The following is a 15,511-nucleotide window of genomic DNA, read 5'->3' as shown; positions in this document are numbered from 1 at the left end:
TCATTTGTTATTGTGTTTTGTAAAATTATTTCTTAGATATCCAATTCAGAATTATATTTATTTAAAAAAAGATAATCCTTTGAATTGATTTGTTAAATTTGGTGTATGGAGAAGCTAATTCAATTATTTCAGCTTTTACTTTTATTAATTCCATTTTCCTATGTATACTGGTTTACTTTTATGTTTTTCCCTGGAGTCCCAATTTAAATTCTGAATTACTTTATTTTGATTTTTTTTTTTTTTACAAAAATATAACTAGTTTCACCATATTCTACTGCTTCATTCAGCATCATGAAAGTGGATTTTAAATATTGCTGAATAATATTTTAAGTGAATTACTGCTTAGTGTTTCTAGAAGAAGAAGTAGTAAGGTTATGTCAGTGTATCTCTCCATGATAATAAAACACAGGATGCATTTTGAGGCAGTTTTTAAATCTACACTTTATTATTTGATTGATGCTGCTTTAGACAGACTCACTCGGCATGGTTTGGATAGTGCTTTGATCTCACTGTCATTTCATCATTGAGAGCCTCAGGGACAATGTCGTTTCTGTCAAAATGAACACGATTTCAAGTTGTTAAAATTTTTCCTCATTTAAACTTACTTATAAAAAGTCAAAAATGAAAATGTGTATGTTAAAACTTTAAAATTAAATGTTTTGATTATTTGTTATGGGAGACTGTATAGGTAAGAATGTAGCTAAGCCTACATTTTTAATAAGAATAATCTCAAAAAAGTTTTAATGAACTAATTATTTGTGTTTGTAGTTAAAGATTGAAAAATGCAAGCAATACAATGTAAAATGATATATTCTTTTTAAAGAATTTATTATTATATATGGTAACCTTTTTACCGTATGTAAACTCATATCTCTGTTTCTACCTTTTGAAAGATATGAACTCTCTGCATGCATCAGAAGTGTTACTGTGATCTATATTTATATTTCACAACATGATTTCACACTGATATCACAATCTTCAGTTGTGTTAATTTGTGTAAATCTTGCTTCTTCAATCAAACATTGTGCTGGTCCACTTAAGCAGAGTTCTATTGAACTGCACATCTGTGCAGGCTCTGTGCATCTGTGATAAAGGCTCTTAAGGGCACAAACTTCAGTGTTTTTTTAAAATTAGTATCTTCCACTCTGACCCCTTGTTTGAATTCCACTACCATGCATGTATATTACCTCCTTTGTATGCGACCCCTACTGTCCTCAAACCTATGGCTGTATTGTTGAGTGGAGTAAAGGACACAATAAACAGATAAAGTCCTCCTGTGTCATCGTGAGAGGAGCCAAGCCAGTAAGTGCACAAATCTCTAATATTTTGCCAGGGGCAAACCTATGAAGAAAAATAAAGGAGACATTTCTGCTTCCAGAAATGATATAAAACATATTTATAACCAACTCTCTTGCTGAGATTAACTAGAAGAGCAGAAAAAAATATTTTAAAAATACCTATGTGAAATCCAAGGGAGTAAGTGAGACCAAAATCCCAGAAAGAATGGAAGTTCAGCAAATGATCCCAATATTTGGTATGGTTTTTCTCATCAAGGCATTTGATGTTTCAAAACCATAGCCTGGAAATCTAAAAGAGTGAATTGAGCTTTCAGCAAAATCATGAGGATGGGAAATGAAAAATGATATTTATGGTTCATTAAAGATGATGTGCCTTGATATTCACACCAGGCTTTCAATTAGGATCATAAAGGGCTACACAAAGCGATATAGATTACAGAGGAATTAGCCAATCCTAAAAAACAGTGGGGCCAAGTTCAGTTTATTACAACCTGTATATGGAATAAGGTTTACTCTCCATTGCCATCTGCTTTATAGAAGAAGAAATATGTCTTCTTTGAAGAGGATAATATATTGGGAATATTTTCACCTATATAATCTAAAACACAAACAAACAAACCCCACATACACAAAAAGACAAGAATTTACCAAAAAGCATGTGCAGAAGCAGATAATACAGTCAAATCCATAGTATATCCAGATATGGCAGGATATTACAATTAATATAATTAAATTACCAACTAATTAAATTACATGGCTGGGAATTTCAGGAAATAATTCAACAGTATTAAAAATTCTGATGGAACATCCAGAAATGAAAGCAATAATAATTGGAATTAAAACCTATCTGTGTGATAAGGAATTAGCCAATTAGAAGATAAGTCAGTGGAAAATACATACACTGAAGTGCAGAAAGTACAAAGTGAGGGAAACAGAAAAGAGTTTAAGAGACATTTGGATCAAAGTGGAAAGTTTCAACATGTATGTAATCAGACTGCATAAGGAAAGGAGAATGAGAATGGATTAAAAGTAACATATGAAAAAATAACAGCTGAGAGTTTTTCTTAACTGTCTAGAGCCCCAAGCAGAAAAAAAAGCCACAGAAAAAATGCAAAAGATCTAAACATATTACAGCAAGTCTACTAAAAACCAAAGGCCAAAGAAAATTATGAAAGTAGTCAAAGAAAACAGACATATTATTTTCAAAAGATTAAAACTAAAGTGAGCAGCTAATTTATTAGGAGAAACGTATACAAGCCAGAAGATAAATTACATTACAAAGTACTTCAAAGAAAAAATCACCAAAGTAGAATTCTACATCTATAGGATATATTTGGTTTGGTGGCATTTGCAAAATAATATAATATTTGATATCAGAGGTGGAAGATGAAGTAACGAATGATGAAATGATAAGCAGTGTATGTAGATCTAAATATATTACCATATATATAAAACAAAGCAATGACATTTTATGACATGTTAAATGTATGGAAGAGAAAGTTAATTGGAATTACAGTATCCTAAGATCGTTCATTTTCTAAGAAGTGAAAAATATATACACTAACAGAATGAACAGCTAAATATCTAATAGAGAGAAAATGGAATTAAAACACTTAATGAATCCTAAAGAAATTTTATTTTATTATTATTATTATTAATTTTTTTTTTTTTTTTTTTTTGTGGTACGCGGACCTCTCACTGCTGCGGCCTCTCCCGCCGTGGAGCACAGGCTCCAGATGTGCAGGCCCAGCGGCCACGGCTTACGGGCCTAGCCGCTCCGTGTCACGTGGGATCCTCCCGGACCGGGGTACAAACTAGCATCCCCTGCATCGGCAGGCGGACTCTCAACCACTGCATCACCAGGGAAACCCAGAAATTTTATTTTTAAATGAGAGGAAAAAGAACAAAGAATAGGAGTGAAATAAAGCAAATGGTAGGTTTGGCCTAATTCCAATTATCAGTAAATAGCAGAATAAAGAATGCAGTTAAAATACAAAGTATTTTAAATGGAATTTTAAAATTGAATTATATAGTATTTATAATATTCATGTAAAATATAAGAATATGTAAAGTAAACTATGAAAAATGGGGGAAAAAAGATGCCATGAAAACACTAACAGAAGGAAAAATTTAGTTATACTAAATACTAAGCAAAGTAAATTTAGGGCAAGAATCATTACTTTAAAGAAAGATATTTTAAGATAATATAAATGCTAATTCACCAGGAATATATAAGAATTTATATCTAATAACATAGTTTTAAATATATATAGCAGAAATCTCCAAAACTAAAATGAGAAATAAATCTGAAATCAGTAGATTTTTTAACTAGTCTTATTAATCAATACAAGAGCTTAAAAATTGTAAAGATATAAAGGATTTGAAAAACATAATAAAAACAAAAGTTTTTAATTGTCATATGTACAATAATTAAACTCAACTATTGCAGAGTACACATTCTTTTTAAATGCCCATGAAATGCTAACAATAATTGTCCATATGGTGGGCTATCAAGCAAGTCTCAACACATTTCAAAGCACTGATAAAATGCAGAGTATGTTCTCTGACCACAGTAAAATTAAACTAGAGATTAGTACAGAAGAAGCACAAAATCCCCATATATTTAGAAATAAAACAAAAAACTGTTAAAGTCATTGGTTAAGGAAAAATTCACAATGGAAAAGATAATGTTTTTAAATAAATGGAAAACAATATACTGCATATCAAAATTGGAAGGATATCATCAAAACAGGGGTAAAGGATAAATGTAGAGCTGAAAACGTTTTTTATATGAAAAAAGGCTGAAAATCAAAGTTCTAAGCATCCATTTTAGTGAGTCAGAAAACAAACTGCAAATTATAAGAAGCAAGGAAATAGTGATTACTGCAATAGAAAACAAATTTATAATAGAAAAAATAACAAAGACGTCGATTCTTTGCAAAAGTAATGCAATTCTAAACTTGGAGGAAGACTGTTTTAAGAAAAAAGAAATAAAAAAACCTATGCCAGGAACGAATAGAGGATATCATTACATCATAAAGATCTTCCAGTATTATCAAATATACCCTATTCTCATCATATTAACTTCCCTAATTCAATTAACATTACATTTTGACAATTGTGGAAGTCTTAAGACAGGGCTGTAAATTGTTTTACACTCATTCTATTGAGAGGTGTGAACTTTTGTCCTTTCACCTTGAATTTGACCTATGGAGTAGGGCAAAAGTGATGCCATGTTACTTCCAAGAGCAGGTCATAAAGGGTCCTGCAGCTTCATTCTTGTTTTCTTGGAACAGTCATACTTGGGGTCTTAAGCCACCATGTAAGAAATCCAACTAACATGATTCTGCCACCCTATAAGGAAGCCAAACCCACATAGAAAAGCTATATGTAGTTGTTCTGGCCAACATCTCAGCTGTGCCCAGCCCTAAAGTAACCCCATACCAGGTGTTGGTGAAGAAGCCTCCAGATGACTTCAACTCTCAGCTCAGGGAGTCACCTTCAGCTGTATTCCCTGTAACTCACAGAGTTTGTGAGCTTAACAAAATGGTTGTAGTTTTACTCTAAGTTTTGATGTGGTTATAGTGAAGTAATAGATACATGGAACAGCTGGCATCTGAGAATGGCCACTTTAATGTTCTTCTGCTTCCATGCTGTCCTACTTTAAATGATTTCTCTGAATGGAAACCCAAGTCAAATTTTAAAACGGCAAATCTGATCATATTTCTACTTTGTTTAAAGTCTTTTGCAGAATGTCCAATGTTCTCAGAAAAACAGTAAGATCTTCCTCACTTATAGAGATTTCTTTGGTGTCAGCAATTACATAACTTGAACACTAAGGTCAGGTCAACTTACCCTGTTACATGCTCTTATACTAGTACATAGTTTATCATTACACTTCCTGTAATTATGATTTTGCATGTATGTGCAAGATTGTGTGATCAATGATTATCCCTCATTAAGCCCTAAATTTTTTGAGGGTAAGGACTATGACTAGTTTTGATTATCATTCTATCACAGGCTCAAAAAAGGAAGATCTAAGGTGCTAAGAGAAAGATGATAGAAAAAAGGATATAGACTAAATTTAAAAATGGAGAATTCTAAATATTGTTTTCTTGACTACAGGATCACTTCTTTCTTTGAGATAAGAGGCCTTATAATGGCATCTTGAGAGAATTTATGTGAGAACATTGGGATAGGGCCAGATACGTTAATTAATGAGAAAATAGAATTCCCGAACCCATAAATGAAAAGTAAGAGAAAACAATTTGTCAAAAGTTGTGCAGGAGAGGCTTTAAGATGACATTCGTAATTTCTGAGAAGGGACATTTTGACAGCTGCTTCAAACTCACAAGATTCCAAAACAAGAATCCTTTTGATATTGTCATTTATGTGCCTAACACAATTATGACCATATAAAAAGAAGCATATATAGCATAATAAAATACTTAAAGTTGCCAAATGGACTGAGGCAGGCATATCAATTGAAACTAACTTCCTCCTGTGATTTTTTTCTGTATCTATGGCTATCTTGGTTTTGAAGGACAGACTATGGAATCTATGGGACTGAAAGGACTTTTAATATTGAGCTTGGTTCACTTGTGAATTTAGTGCTGGTTCTTGTCAGGATATTGGAGATTTTGAGATCTGAACATGACACAGTTTGTTGTTAAGGAATAACTCCTGAAACCATTGAGAACTAACAGTACAAAAATTTTTTAAGTTAGTAGAAATGAAAATTGAGTTCATAAGAAATTATATCACTAGCTCAAGATTTTTAAATAAGACATTATATTTATATTATAAATTGGATGTTTCTCCAATGGAATCTTTTTGAAACAATTAATTAAGAGATAAAGATGCAAATGATATGACCGGCAAGGGCTTAATTTCCAAAATATACAAACAGCTCACACAGCTCAGTATCAAACAAAACAAAACAAAACAAAAAACCCAATCAAGACATGGGCAGAAGACCTAAGTAGACATTTCTCCAAAGAAGACATACAGATGACCAGTAGGCACCTGAAAAGATGTTGAGCATCGCCAATTCTTAGAGAAATGCAAATTGAAACTACAATGAGGTATCTCCTCATACCAGTCAGAATAATAGATGCTGGAGAGGATGTGGAGAAAATAATAAATAAATGCTGGAGAGGGTGTGGAGAAAAGGGAACCCTCCTGCACTGTTGGTGGGAATGTAAATTGGAACAGTCACTATGGAAAACAGTATGGAGGTTCTTGAAAAACTAAAAAGAGAGTTGCCATATGATCCAGCAATCCCACTCCTGGGCATGTATCTGGACAAAACTGTAATTCAGAAGGATGCATGCACCCCTATGTTCGTAGCAACACTATACAATAGCCAAGACATGGAAGCAACCTAAATGTCCATCGATAGATGAATGGATGAAAAAGATGTGGTATATATATACACAATGGAAAATTACTCAGCCATATAAAGAATGAAATAATGCCATTTACAGCAACATGGATGGACCTAGAGATTATCATACTAAGTGAAGTAAGTCAGACTTAGAACGACAAATATCATATGTTATCACTTATATGTGGAATCTAAAAAATGATGCAAATGAACTCACTGACAAAACAGAAAGAGACTCACAAACAGAAAATAAACTTACGGTTACCAAAGGGGAAATGGGGGGGGGATAAATTAGGAGTTTGAGATTAGTAGACACAAGCTACTATATATAAAATTGATAAACAACAGGTCCTGCAGTATAGCACAGGGTAATATATTCAATATCTTTTTTATAAATTATAATGAAAAAGACTAAAAATGAATATATAAAGGTATATATATATATATATATAACTGAATCACTTTGCTGTACACCAGAAACTAACACAACATTGTAAATCAACTATATTTCAATTAAAAAGATAAAATAATACAAAGTATTCATACTATTGAAGAATAGAATTTTTTTTAAATAAAGAGAATGTTCACAGTGTGATAAAATGTCAGCTAATGTCTCAAGAGATCAAAATTCTATAGCATTAGTCCAGCTAATGATATTTACCAGCACTTAGTCATCTATAAGATTCTTGGCAAATACACGTAGGTAAGGTCTGAGGCAGTGATCATTTACACAGATGCTGGCTCTTCTCATGACATCTATTTTGGAAGTGTTTGATCCAGTTGTTAAATTGTTCTTATTTTTACAAAATAAGGCAGGTCCTGATGAAATCACACTAAATTCATCAAAATAATATGTGGTAGGTGTGCTGTGAGTCATACTTGTCACATTTACTGCCATTGAGCATGCATGGTGTCTTTGTTATTTTCTTGCCTACGATGATTTCCTGTCTAAAATTATATCACCTAACTTACTTGGCTGGTTTGCCACGTAAATTAAAGTATGAAATTAATGTGCCAGGTGTTTTATTTTTTCTCATTTGGACATAAAGTTTAGACTATTTGGAATAGTCTTGGGATGAACTGTAGCTGTTGGGATAGAAGTTTAGATGGTAATTATAGGCTGGGCAGTTATAAGGACAAGGATAATGGAAATACCACAGTCTTTGGTCTTTAGGAAAATAAAAGACACTAAGAGAAGGGTGCCTAAAATTTGAAACGTATGGCACATGGAATGCTTTCATTCATAGAAGGAAATAAGTATATTTCACCTTTTACTTTACCCTCATCATAACTCAGTGATGTTAATATTATCGCTGGTATTATTCTACTTCCAGTAATGTAAGTAGAAGCAGCAGTAATAGTAATAGTAGTAATAATAGCAGTTGTAATAGTAACAGTATTAATAGTTTTTATAGTGTCACTAGTAGTTTCTAGTAGTGGTGGGTTTGAGTCCTAGCTGGGAACAGATTATACTCAAAAGGCTGGATTGAAGAAAGTTTAATGAAGGATTATGTATAGATTCAGGGACAGAACAAATGGAACTTACGAGAGAAAATGAAGAGACTAGTAACACTGGAAGTAATCTTGACCTTGGACCTAGGAGGGTGTTATGTGAACAGAGTGGGAGTTGAAGCCATAGATGATGAACCATCTGTAGGAGCTGTGACTCAAGATAACTGTTATCAGCCACTTCCTGGAGGCAGCTCAGACGTGGGGGTAATAAATACCTAGAATGCTCTCTTCTCCTACCCTCTGATGTCCTGCGGTGATTTCCATGGGTAGCAACCAACAGGAAGCCAGAGACAAAGGTGCTCCAAGGAGACATTTCACAGAGAGCGACCTCCTAGGGCATAAAACAGGGCAGAGAAGGGTATAAAATGAATTTGGAGGAGCAAATAGTGAATGGCCCGCTTAATAAGAAAAACAATAACGAAAACAATTACAGTTGTACTTACTTTGTAGTTATTATGTATGAGATGCTGTCTGTTCAAGGTTATTTACATGCATTATCTGATACTTAATAAACATTATTATTCCTGATTTACAGTTAGTAACAATTTAATAAACGTGAGTTTATCATACCCTCATTTCATCTACAGCGTGATGTGGATTGCCCTGTATAAGAATTTAAACAGAAATATCACCCTCTATAAGAGTGGAAGCCTAAAAATATGAACTTCTTCATTTTAAAATAATCACTTGCCTTCATATGAGTTAAGGATGATGCGAAAAGGAGACAGAATTGACAAATCTTCTACTTGGATAAGAGAATGCATAAGAAATCAAGGGTGTGTGTGAAAATAGCACTAAATTTAATGGAAAAAGAAAGTAAAAGCTTCTTAGAGACATGTTCAGGCACAGCAGACCTTACTGACTCAAGGTTCTTTACTTTCCTATATAGAAGAAAAGCACACATAGTCTAAATTTTTTCTCCATCTGCCACTAAAGTGCTTGAAAACATTGGTAATTCAAAAATTAAAAATTATCAGAAGACAAATGCATAACTAGTAATATTAGATCAATGCACACAATTTTAGGAGAAAACTAGTAACGGCAGCACAGACTGCTTATTTTTTCCAGAGCTGTATGAATTCATCATAACCCTAGGAAAGTCATGGCCTTCTGCACTTTCCTTTGAACCCAAGGATTTATTTTTCTCTACTTTCTTTATCCTATTTTCCCTTTGGTTTGAGGTGCTAGGAAAATGAAGTCTAGTGATCTGCAATGGTAACCTTAAGTGATACTTGTCAAATATGATTTGGTAGGGGAGAAACGAAGAACAAAAGCAGCAAAATTTAGTAGAAAGAGCAGTGAACTAGAGGGCAGGTGACTTAGACACCAGATATAACCAGTAACTAGCTGTGGGATTTAAGAATAATCTTTTACTCTCACAATGCTATAAGAATTTTACCTCCAGGCAGTCCCCATCCTCGGAAGGATTTGTATTCCAAAAGTTCATTTTGTCAGTGTGTTTTCAAGAGCACAAAACATATTTTCCCATAACAACACTCTTCTCAAGGAAGCACACAGTGTCTTATTTATATGTATTTCTTCTTGTAGCTAGCTGAGTGTATTGTGTGTTTTAGGAAATGCCTTTTATTTTGTGTTATGCTTGGTGATGGCAAGCAAGTGTTAAGCTAGCTAGACTGTAATCAACTTTAGCAATATACACCCATTGACATGCATGTGCTTGTGCACACATACAGAATGGGTTGTCTTTTACCAATTTTGGATAAAGATAGAATTGTTGTTAGTAAATCAATGACACACTCTTAGAGAAATTAACAAGTGCTTTTAATCACCATAAATACAACCAACATAACCTCCCTGTAGGCAAGGTAATGTGAAAACATAAGGTTTATGCTTATTGGGGATAGCAAGAGAGAAGCTTTTTTTCTGAAAACATAAAATATAAAAGTTGCCTTTTTTCCAAAGACCAAAATGCAGTAAGAAATATCGAAAGCAGTTTTTCACAGTGCTGTCGATAACCAGGTGATTTAGTAGAATTTTATAGACACTCAGGAAGTCGAAAAATATAGAGCTAGCTTAGTATAAGCTACAGATCCTTTCCACTTCCTTTCCCATGAGATTCCCCATCTATGTACTAGCTTTGATCTGAAGTCACATACAAAGACTGTTTATTCAAGAGATCAAATGTTACTTTTGGTATAGACCCTGGGGAAACTCAGAAGAGGGACATAAGCTTTGGGAGTACATTGATTTTCAAAGCGTTGATCTGAATAATCTATGACATATTTAGTTTCTTCGACTGTTGGAAGATATACACGAAGGTGATGAACTCACAGGGCTTTGTTCTCTGAGCATAAATCCCCTCCTTCCCTTTGCAGTCAGCTTCTTTATATTAACACAGAAAATACTCTAAATGGAAAAGCCTGAATTATACATCTTCTTGCCAGTGAGCTGGGAAATGTTCATAGAGTTTCTCTGATTTTCTTGTTTTAGATTAAAAAAAAAAAAAAACTAGACTCATTCTCCTTATTTTTTAATGTCATGCTTTGAGCTAATTTTTCTCCAAAAATTCTTAATGTAATGTACATCTTTTTAAATAGGCTTTATTTTTTAGAGAAGTTTCAGGTTTACAGAACAATTGAGCAGAAAGTTCAGAAATTTTTCATAAATCCATCTCTCCCTCCCCATAAAGTTTCCCCTGTTAACATTTTGCTTTAGTGTGATAATTTATTACAGTTGATGGAGCAATATTGATACATTATTATTAACTAAAGCCCGTAGTTTATATGAAGGTTCATTCTTTGTATTTCTTTGACTTTAGACAAATGCATACTGCCATGTATCCATCATTATAGTATTATATAGAATAGTTTTAGTGCCCTACAGATCATCTGTGCTTCCTTTCCCTCAACTCCATGGCAATCACTGGTCTTTCTACTGTCTCTATAGTTTTGCCTTTCTCCAGAATGTCATATAGTTGGAATGATATTGTAACATAGTCTTTTCAGGTTGGTTTCTTTCATTTGGCAATACACATTTGAGTTTTTTCCGTGTCTTTTTGTATCTTGATAGCTCATCTGAATAATATTTTATTGTATGGATGTAATATAGTTTGTTTAACCATTTACCTACATCTTGGTAGCTTCCAATTTTGGGGCAATTATAAACAAATCTGCTGTAAACAATTTGTGTATAGGTGTTTGTGTGGATATAAGTTTACAACTTATTGGGGTAAATACCTAGGACTACAGTTGCCAGTTTGTATGGTAAGACTATGCTTAGCTCTATAAGAAATTGCCAAACTGTCTTCTGAAGTGGTTGTACCATTTTGCATTCCCACCACTAGTGGATAAGAATTCCTACTGCTCTACAACCTGGCAAGCATTTGATGTTCTTACTGTTTTGGATTTTATCAGACATGTATTTTCCAGTTTTTTCTCCAGTCTGTGATTTGTCTTTCATTCTCTTGATAGATCATTTGCAGAATAAAAGTTTTTATTTTAACAAAGTCCAATTTAACATTTTTTTTCTTTCTTGAATCACCATTATGTATTCAAAAACTCATCACCTAACTCAAAGGCACCTAAATTTTTCTCCTATCTTATCTTCTAGAAGTTTTATAGGTTTGCATAACCCGTTTGGAGTTAAATTTTGTGGAAGATGTAAAGTCTGTGTCTAGATTTTTTTTTTTTTTTTTTTGGCATGTGGATGTCCAGTTGCTCCAGGACAATTTTTTGAAAAGACTATCCTATCTTCATTGAATTGCTTTTTCTCCTTTGACAAAGATCAGTTGCCTATATGTATGTAGGTGTGTTTCTGGACTCTCTATTCTGTCTCACTGATTTATGTGTCTATTCTTTCACCAATACCATACAGTCTCGATTATTGTAGCTTTATAATGTTTTGTGATCAAGTAGTATCAGTCCTCAGAGTTTGTTCTTTTTATTTAATATTGTTGGATCTTTTTCCATATAAACCTTCAAATAAGTTTGTCAATATCCACAAAATAATTTGCTGGAATTTTCATTTGGATTTTGTTGATTCTATAAATCAACTTGGGAAGAACTGACAACTTAACAATATTGAGTCTTCTTATCCATGAACATGAACTATCTGTCCATTTATTTAGATATTCTTTGATTTTTTAAATCAGAGCTTTGTAGTTTTCCTCCTATAGGTCTTGTACATATTTTGTTAGATTTATACCTAAATAATTTTAAATTAGTTATTTTGTTTTCCTTTGGTGCCAATGAAATGTACATATTTTTCATTAGCCCTTCCATCTTTATAAGGCATTCACTGATTTAGTTTTAATAGCCTGAAAATTAAGAAAGTTTTGCTTGTCTGCTTGTTGGTTACTATTGTAAATGATTTAAGGCCTGGCAGTTTTCTTTCATTTCTTGAACTTACATTTTTATCAATTCCGTATCTGTTCAAATCTTTTGTTTATGATAATTTGTGCATGAAAAACTACATCTACTTATGTGTAAATATAAGGTCCACTTCACCTTTGTCTTGTGATGGTTTAGGCTATTTTAAAGGTAGATTAGTTAATAAATTATGTATTTTAGTGAAGTCTCAAACATTAAACACTTTTAAAGATTTTCATAAAATTTACCCTGAGTGTGGTCTTTGCCATAATTTGAAATGAAAAAATGGGATGCTCATTATAATGCCTACAATCATAGAGTTATGTATAAAATTAAATTATCATAGAGACAGAAGAACCTAAAAAATCATTGGTATTTAGGTTAATACAACCAGGAACTAGAAATGTGGAGTGATTTTTAGACAATCATAGAGAAAGTTATGCTATAGGATGTAATAGAAATCAGTTTTCTTTATTTCTAAAGCCCTTTTCTAAAGCCCTTTTCTTTTCATAGTGATACCCTCAAAGTTTTCATGCTTTCTTGTCCCTTTGCTCAGGAAACAATTTAGCATTTTCTAGAAATGATGGGAAATTTCTGTTTTTATAAAATGGGAAAGCTTTCTCTGGAAAAAAATTCACAATGCTTTCCATATGACTTTTGGGGTGACTTTTCATACTCCAAGTGATTTGTCCTAGAGAGGCCATGGTTTAAATTTGCACATATCATTTAAAAATACAAGGATATAAATTTAGTATAGAATAAATAATAAGCAGACATTATAATTATACACTCTTCATTTTAGTATCTTTGGAAATCACAAATGGTTGCTCTTCTTAGCATATCTGACAGTTCATGAGGACACTGCCATGTATTTAACTTGACTCGGAGGGCTTTCATTTATTCTGTACCATTTGCTTAAACTAAATTAATTCATGGGAGCAACTGATGAGTTAAAAGGACTCAGAACATGTACTTAAACCAAAATATTGTAGTCTTAGACTCACTCAGTGAATACAAGAGTACCTACTATTCTCATTTGAAAGAGGTCCTGGTTTAATTCTAGAGAATTGACACACTAGAATATGCTGTGGTTGCCTGTAATATTACTCCATTAGATCTGTTGTTAGAAAATTGCACTTTACATATCTGGCTGCACACACATTGCATAAATTGCCAGGTTTTGTGATGACTTCTTTAGTTGTCTTTGTTGTGTTTTGTAATGCTGTGCTAATGTAGTGCACTGCTTTGTCTGCCCAGCTCTGTGTTTAAAGCTTTATTTGATCAGATTTTGAAAGAAATGCCTTGTGTAACATCACGTGTATGTTTCCCAAGTAAAGTGCTTGCATTTGTACCTGAATATTTCTTATCTTCTTCTTTTTTTATGGCATTGGCATGCTTCAAAGACAGTTCATAGTGTATTTGATTACACAGTTAGACATAACAGTTTAGCACAATATGCTGTAATCAGGACTACTCAGAAAAGCAATTTAGTTCTGATCTTGTCAAATTAAGTGTGTATTGAATATATAACTCACCCTCACCAAAAAGAGCTATTCAGAGGCAGGAGTGAGCAAAAGGCAACTATTATTTTTTATCATTATTTTCTTTTAAGGAGTAGATTGCTAGAATCAGTTGAACTGTCTTGGGACTAATCTTTCAATAATCTATTTTTCTTTTTGGCAAGAATACAGAAAAGTTGGATTTTGTGGGTAATACTATCAAAGTAAGATGAAATCGGCTTGAAATAAAAACAAGTAGAAAAAGAGAGATGATGTATAAAAAGTAGATGTGTGTGGAAGAGGAAGAAATTAAAAAAGAAAGAAAGAAAGGACTATCGTTGAGAGGAAGATGCCCTTATCCTTTGCTTGTCAGGTGCTGCTATATAAATGATAGCCATTCCGGGCTTCCCTGGTGGCGCAGTGGTTGAGAGTCCGCCTGCCGATGCAGGGGACACGGGTACGTGCCCCGGTCCGGGAGGATCCCACATGCCGCGGAGCGGCTGGGCCCGTGGGCCATGGCCACTGGGCCTGCGCGTCCGGAGCCTGTGCTCCGCAATGGGAGAGGCCACACCAGTGAGAGGCCCGCATATCACAAAAAAAAAAAAAAAAAAAAAAAAAAAAGATAGCCATTCCAACATTTGACCTCACAATATCTGTGCTCTCAAAATTAGAGCTTATCTCCTTTGAGCTTCATACCGACTAAACCAAAAGATCTTGCTTTGCAAACTTCATCTCTCAATGAAATCATCTGGCTATGATTGTAGCTGGCTTTTGATATTTGTACATTAGATTGGCTGCATGGCTGTCAACTGGGTTCCTTTTTTCTTTTATTATTTTTCCTGTTATCACTTCTTAATAAAGATAGATGATAAAAGCAGTGTCTGTATGGGAGCATACATCTGAAGTCATATCAGAAGTTTCTTGTGGAAGAAACAAATGACAGTGTACTCAGAAATGTTCCTATTCAAACTAAATTAATTTTGGTGATCACCAATATTACCAAGGGTGTGGGGAACCAGGGATTCTTACATAATGTTAAATATATGTATGATTAATGAGGTAAATATTTACCAAAACTGAAAAATATACCTAACCTTTGATAAAATAGCCACATTAAATTTACCTACAAAATATACTAATTAATATTTATGAATATATGCACAAAGATACTCATTATTAAAACTGCTTTAAAATACTACTATATATAAAATACATAACCAACAAGGACCTACTGTAAAGCACAGAGAACTATACTCAATATATAAATTCTTTATATATGTATGTATATGGATGCATATATATATATATTTGAATCACTGTGCTGTATACATGAAACTAACTACATTGTAAATCAACTATACTTCAGTTAAATAAATACATAAATACTATATAAATGTAATCATACAGCAAAAAACTGCTTTAATGCAAAACAATAATAAACAATTTGATATAACAAAGCCATCTAAGTGTGGATTAGTTAAGTAAATT

The sequence above is a fragment of the Kogia breviceps genome, chromosome 4 (genome assembly GCF_026419965.1).
Source record: "Kogia breviceps isolate mKogBre1 chromosome 4, mKogBre1 haplotype 1, whole genome shotgun sequence".
Taxonomy (NCBI): Eukaryota; Metazoa; Chordata; class Mammalia; order Artiodactyla; family Physeteridae; genus Kogia; species Kogia breviceps.
This window is presented reverse-complemented; position numbering follows the sequence as displayed.